Source organism: Berghia stephanieae, chromosome 5 (genome assembly GCF_034508935.2).
Source record: "Berghia stephanieae isolate SIO BIC M18660-M18661 chromosome 5, UCSD_Bste_1.3, whole genome shotgun sequence".
In the NCBI taxonomy this organism is placed as follows: Eukaryota; Metazoa; Mollusca; class Gastropoda; order Nudibranchia; family Aeolidiidae; genus Berghia; species Berghia stephanieae.
The window spans coordinates 12203433-12210932 of record NC_088364.1 but is presented as its reverse complement, the minus strand read 5'-3'; the positions used below and the strand labels follow the sequence as shown (position 1 = coordinate 12210932).

Genomic DNA, 7500 nt, shown 5'->3' with positions numbered 1-7500 from the left:
CAGTGACAAACGATCCCGGGATTATGTTGGGTGGACACCACTACGTAGAGAATCCTGGACCGTAGTAGGTGGCCACCAGTTGGAAGTGAACTCAGGACTGTGTGAGATGAACCCGAGAATATGAGAGGTTAACACTAAGGGTGATGTAGACGATTTGTTGGGAGTGAACCCATTACAAGGGGAGGTCGACATCAGTGGAGAGTGAATCCCTGGGACTATGAGGTGGTCCCCAGTGGGGAGTGAACCCGTGGAGGACACCACTGAGGAGTGATCATGGGACAAGGTGAGGTGGACACCGACGGGGAATGAACTAGAGATTAAAGGGATGTCGATACAAATGGAGAGTGAACTTGAAATTGTGGAAGGTGAACACCGTTTCAGAGTGAACATAGGACAATGGACGATTGACTCAGATGGAGAGTGAACCTTGGACGATATTAAGTGGACTCAAGTGGAGGATGAAGTTGAGACTATGGGAGGTGAACACCAGTAGGGTTAGAACCAAGCACTAAGGGCAATCGACACAGATTGGGAGCGAATCTGGTACAATGGGAGGTCAACACGAATGGAGAGTGAATCTACAACTATCTGATTCCTTCATAAATGCCCACTAACTCTTACCTTACCTTACCCGGGTTCCATCTCTTTCCAGAGGTCGGATGTCATGGCTTTCCATCCTTCACGGTCCATTGCAGCCTCGTTACAGTCTGCCATGCGCCGTCCTGTAGCTTCCTTGATGCCATCTGTCCAGGATTTCCTTTGTCTTCCTCTGCCTCTCTTTCCTTCAATTCTTCCCTCCATTATCCTTTTTTCGAGACTATCATGTCTTCGCATATGTCCAAAATATGACAGCTTTTTGTGCTTCACAGTCAAAAAGAAGTTCTTTTTGTTTTTGGCCCATTAGGTCGAGGACTTCGATGTTTGTTTTTCTTGCTGTCCAAGGTATTTTCAGTATTCTCCTGTACGTCCACATCTCAAAAGCTTCAATACGTTGTTCTGTCTGTGCGGTTAGTGTCCACGTTTCACAACCATAAAAGAAAATGGACCACACATAGCATTTGGTGTATCTCATTCGTGTTCTGATGGAGATATTTGTGTTGTTGAGGATTGCCTTTAGTTTCATGAACGCATTTTTGGCCAGCATTATTCGTCTCCTGATCTCTTTGTCAGACTTTGCATCGGATGTTACCAACTGCCCCAAGTACGTGAACTCCTTTACTTGTTCCACTGGACACTCTTCTATTTCTATATCTATGTCTATGGGCTCTTTCTTTTTTGTTATCACCATTGTTTTTGTCTTCTTCGCATTCATGAACAGCCCCTTTTCTTTACTCTCTTCGTTCACTTTTGAAATTAGCTTCTGTAGGTCTTCCTTACTTTCCGCCAACAGGACAGTATCGTCAGCGTAACGTAAATTGTTGATGTTGTGGCCACCAACCTTCAACCCTTGTGCTGTTTCTACTTGCCGAAATATAGACTCTGTGTATAAATTAAACAAGCAAGGAGACATAACACATCCCTGGCGCACTCCTTTCTTGATTTCAATTGCATCTGTTGTATCTGCCTGCACTTTTATCTGAGCCTTTTGCTGCCAGTACAGATTAGCGATTAGAGCCACATCATTCTCTTCCACACCTATTGCCACAAGGTCCTGGATAAGTTTCTGATGACTAACAGAATCAAATGCCTTTGAGTAGTCGATAAAACAGGCATATATGTCTTTTTGGACCTCTAAGTATTTTTCTGACAGGATTTTTAAGTCGAAAATTGCCTCCCTGGTGCCACTGTTCTTTTTGAATCCAGTTTGCTGTTCTGAAATCTCACGATCTACTTTTGACGAGATTCTTTTCAGGATTATTGTCAGGAGGAGTTTCAGTAGATGGCACATAAGACTGATTGTTCTGTAGTCCGAACACTCAATTGCACCCGCTTTCTTGGGTAGCAGTATGAAGATAGAAGTGCGAAGGTCTTCTGGGATGTGCGTTGACTCGTATATTTCATTCATAAGGTCCGTTATCACATCAACACCAAATTCACCCAGTGCTTGCAGCATTTCTGTTGACACCCCATCTATTCCATTTGCCTTCCCTGTTTTCATGCAGTATAGGGCTTTCTCTACTTCTGATCTTAGGATTGTGGGTCCCGTAGAAAGGACTGTATATGGTTGTCACCTCTGTCCGCATTGAATAGCTCCTCCACGTATTCTTTCCATCTATTGGCGATTTCTTCCACCTCAAAGAGGAGTCTACCTGATTTATCTTTGATGCAACCGCCAGATTGAGCGTTTTTATATGTGAATTTCTTGATTTCAGCAAACATTGGTCCAGGGTTTCTCTCATGTGATAGCTTCTCAATACGGTGGCACTTTTCATCAAGCCAGTCTTCTTTAGCCTGGATACACTTTTTCTTTACTGATTTGTCCAGTTCATTGTACCTAGGGGTGCCCTTTGAATGTTTCCGTTCTCTCATAAGATTCAAAATCTCATTCGTCATCCATTCTTTCTTTGCCTCTTTAGATTTTTTGTTTAGCATTTTCTCGTTTGTAGTTGTTATTGCACCTTTAAGAGAGGACCATTGTTTATCAATTCTACTCTTATACGTTTCTTCTGTTTCTTTATTTGTGTCTTCTTGTTCTTCCATAAGACAAAAATACGTATTTTCTACTTCTACAGCATATTTCGCTCTTAGCTCCTCGTTTCTAAGTTCAGCTAGGTCGTACTTTATGTGTACGTCCCTTTTCTGTTTGGGAATTTTTAATTTAACTTTTATTTTCACCATGATGGGAACATGGTCCGATCCAATGTCAGCACCCGGGAAAGTTTTACATTGGGTCACACAGTTTTTGAATCTGGTTTTGATGAGAAAATAATCTATTTGGTTTCTGTATATATCTCCTGGGCTCTTCCAAGTGTATAGGCGCCTCTTTGGTTGTTTGAATATGGTGTTTATTATGGTCATGTCGTGGGACTCGCAAAATTGGACCAGACCACTAACTCTGGGACTGACCAATTAGTTTGTTTGGCATGCACTAAAGGTAGCTATGGAATCAAGGAATGTTTGCCAGGCCTTTTCCTTGACTAGAAATTATTAATTTAAATAGTCAAGGGGACGGAATGGGCTCAATAGCAGAAAATATTCTGATTGGTCAATGCTTAGTAACGCTCAAACCGTCAATTTAAATAAATTATTGGTAACCTACGTTCTTGCTTTCACTCTTGACTTTATATTCATACATTTTATGACTTGGGTACTACTTATTTATTTTTTAAAATTATTTTTCTTTCTTTCAAATTAACCTTTCCGAGTCTGTGATACGTGGAGTACTTTGTGTTCTGATATAAATATTGGATGTCTTTTATTTTATTTTCATTAATATTTATTTTATAATTGTTTCGGTTTGAAGAGGACGACAAACAAATAAATGCTGGATGACAATGTAAAGGAATTGACAAGGATAGACAGCCCAACACCAATTGAGAAAAGCTGAGGACAGACCTGTACGGAGGGCCCTCACTGTAATTTATCATCTCTCGGCTCTCATGTCTTCTCTACGACCACCTTGGCCAGGAAATTGAAGTTAGGTGAGGTTGAGGTGATATAAATGAATAGATAAAGCTATGACCACAATGAGAAAACTCATGGGACCATAAAAATAAAAATTCCAATTGAGTTGGAAAAAATACAAAACAAACGATAACAACCTTATTTCCATCTTAATTTATGTCATTTTGGTGTCTCCACGAAACAAGCCACATTTCACAGATAATTTCAGGCAATTCGTCAAAACATTACACACGCATGCTTGCCTCGTTTTGACTGCAGCATGTGCATTGCGCATGCGCCAGTGCGCCACCCGCGACCCGGAAGGAACCTCAAGATTGCACGTCGAGTGGTCGCCCCTTGAGAGGAAGGAAACGCGTCATCAAGCCGCCAATAAATCACGTCCGTGTAACGGGGGGAAAGAAAAAGTAGGGTTTGAAAACTGGGGACAGCATTGTGCGACTCGTGACGTCATCGGCTAATAGAAACATGTCGTCCGTGGCGGGATCAAAGCCACGCCATGAATACATTTGAATACTAATTAATGAAATGATTGTGTTTCCGCCCCACCTTAACGCCTGATTAGCTGGTCTCAATGAAGAGCTCTCCGTCGGCGAAGTCTCTTTTTTCATCCTGCTTTTGTTCGATTTTAATGGCATATTTTCTTCTACAAGTTTTTTTTTCCGGATTCTGTGCTGTTATATTTATTGGTTGTTATTGTTCTATTTTCTACAGGGGGACTGATGATAGTTCCATAAGATTTATTTTCTTAAATATAAGAATGAACAATGCGAGTTTGTATGCTTGAATTGCAGCTATCTGGTCTAGTGATATGACACTTGCTTTCGGATCGGAAGGTCCTGGGTTTGAGCCTCGCTCGGCGCATAGTTGATTCGGAGAAGGCTATTTACTCATTCTCTCACCGTACTCGGGTGTAAAACGAATACCTGACCGTTAACAGCGTTGTCTCTTTCCGAAAAAAAATATTGTAATATCGCTTAACAGGCGTCATGTCCCGTCCTACATGTTAAAAGTTGCTGGTGGCCAGGGACCCCTTGAAAAGTGCATTGAGCACGTTTAGTGGATGTTGCTCTATATAAAAGATCAATTTAATGCTCAATTTATTCATACCAAGTTTACCAACAAGAGTGCTAACGAAAGAGTGAAAATGGAAAGGCTTCGTATGGGAACAAAACAGACAATGGACGTCTCGGGTACAACCCTTCGTCAGCACAACAATACACTAATAAACGTGGAAAACAAATTTGTTTTCCACGTTTATTTGTGTATTGTTGTGCTGACGAAGGGTTTGTACCCGAAACGTCCATTGTCTGTTTTGTTCCCATACGAAGCCTTTCCATTTTCACTCTTTCGTTAGTATTTTACGATCACCGGCTTCAGGCAGCCCTTACCGTTACCAACAAGAGTGCATACTCTCCGTACAACGATGGAACTAGAATTTTGGTTTGCTTTTGTCTACAAAGATTTGTCTATTTTTTAATAATTTTTCTTTTTTGATAATCAAAGAAAAAATTGCGATAGATTAAACAAAATCCTTTGAAAAATAAATGACGTCACAGATAATCAGGGACAAATTTAAGCTTTTTTACCGCGAAAGTTAAATTTTTTTAAAACCGTTAGCTTTTATAAAGAGTAATATCCACTAAACGTGCCCAAACGTGGCCTTCGTAAAGTTATGGCCAGATACTGACCAAAAAATGACGTCAAAATGCCAGTCTTTTGCCACAAAAGAAAACAAATCGTGAGTTGTATTCAATAGACCAGCCAATGAAATAACTTGTTTCCATGAGCTCTAATAACGACAACTCACTAGACTAGGCGGTGCAAAAACCAAATAATGACGTCAAACTGCCAGTCTTTTTGGATTTCAGTATCAGGCTATAGATAGTATGCAGTTGACGTCACTCAGGCCTTTGTTATTGTTTTTGCCATCCGCGTTTGTGAGTTGTTCTCACTAAACTGTATTAACCAGACTATAAAAGTTCATGGTAACACAGAGTTTGTGTGTTGGTCCGTTATACTTCCGGATGGCAATGTTGTGAACTCCTTGGCCAAGCGCATTCTATCTATAACATAACGATGGCTACGGCTCAAAGCGCTTTAAATGACTATTTGTTCTTTAAATGCCATCAATTCAAAATCGCATGTTATTCACACCACATGGATTATGAATGACAAAGTACTTTCTTTGGGTGTATAATATGTGCAAATGGAAAGAGAACAATATAGCCAGGAAAGAGGAAAGCCAATGCTTTGTCGTGGTCTTGTCGTAAAACACTTATCTTCGAAACTGAATGTTCGGGGTTCTAGTCCCGCTCTGAGCGGCTCATTGTTGAGTTCTCGGAAAAGTCTCTTTACTCACATCTTATCACCGTACTCAGGTGTAAATGAGTACCTGGCGGTTAACAGCGTTGTCTCTGTAATATCTCCGAATAAGCGTCATGTCTCGTCCTAAATGTGTTGCTGTTGACATAGGGACTCCTTTAAAAGGGCTTTGAGCACGTTGAGTGAATAATGCGCTATATAAATGCTCAAATTTCTCTTCTTTTTTTTTGTGTGTGTGTTTCTAAAACTTTTGTTGGGTTTTTGGGGAGTTTTTTTTTTAATTGTTTTGTTGTTTTTTTTGTTTTTGTTTTTTGTTGTTGTTTGTTTTTTTACATCTTTGGGGAAACGGATAAGACAACAGTAGTAAAAGATTGAACCTTCGGGCCGAGAAGAATTTGTTACAATATTATATATATTGGTGGTACTCAAGACAAGAGTCTCTCTAACTGTTAATTGAGGTCCCAAGTTTTCCCTCCCTATGAAAATATTGATAGACAACATTCATCTGTCCATCTAAGCGCATCGCGCAGCAAGTCACTCACCTTTTGTGAAATAAAACAAGAAAGTTGGAAAAGCCACAATTCGAAAGCTGGTAACCTGAGGCAATCTCAGGTAAACACAGAGCGCGTACACCACGTGGTGTTCAAGCGTGCTGCCATGATCAGAGCAGCCAGGTAACAAAGATATTGGTTGGTACTATGTACTATGATATAAATGCTATCAGATCTACATGCATCATCGGTCCCATGGTGTAATGGTTAGCACTTTGGACTCTGAATCCAACGATCCGAGTTCAAATCTCGGTGGGACCTGTTATCCGTATTTTTTTATATTTAATTATTTTTTTTTGCTATTTTTATTATTATTTTATATTCTTTTCTTTTTTTTTTCTTTTCTATCTTTTTTTTTTCTCTTAATTTTTCTTTGTTTATTTGTTTGTCTTTTCATTTTCTATTTTTCTTATTGTCTTTCGTTTCCCAACGTACTATTTATTAATTTTATTCTTTTTCTTGTCATAATGGAGTTTTCTTCATCCTTGAAACTTGTTTTCGAGTATTTCGTTGTTTTTAAATGAAAATTAAAAAAAAAAATTCCGTTTATTCATCCCAAAGGGGAAATTTGTCTCTAGGGTCTATTATTACAAGGTAAGATTGTTTGTATGTATGTTTTGTATTTCTTTTCCTGTAGGGAGGAGGCTGGGGTTGTTTTTAATATTTCATTCTTTTGTACAGAGAGATTATCATCATTATCTTTGTTGCTGTTATCATAATCAATATCAGTATCTTCATCGTCATCATCATTGCGTAATCATCATCGTCGTCATCACCATCATCATCATCATCATCATCATCATCATCATCATCATCATCATCATTACATAATCATCATCGTCGTCATCACCATCATCATTATCTTCATCTTCTTCTTCTTCTTCTTCTTCTTCTTCTTCTTCTTCTTCTTCTTCTTCTTCTTCTTCTTCTTCTTCTTCTTCTTCTTCTTCTTCTTCTTCTTCTTCTTCTCTTCTTCTTCTTCTTCTTCTTCTTCTTCTTCTTCTTCTTCTTCTTCTTCTTCTTCTTCTTCTTCTTCTTCTTCTTCTTCTTCTTCTTCTTCTTC

The 7500-nt window shown here is 39.3% G+C and overlaps 1 protein-coding gene and 1 non-coding gene across 2 annotated transcripts in view; both read left to right on the top strand.

Moving 5' to 3' along the window:
• LOC144972428 (U3 small nucleolar RNA-associated protein 6 homolog) overlaps positions 1-7500 on the top strand; it is a gene marked incomplete in the record, with an annotated part of 519965 nt that overhangs the window by 397494 nt on the left and 114971 nt on the right.
• Positions 6627-6698, top strand: Trnaq-cug (transfer RNA glutamine (anticodon CUG)). Its single transcript has one exon. It is a non-coding gene; the product is annotated as a tRNA-Gln (tRNA).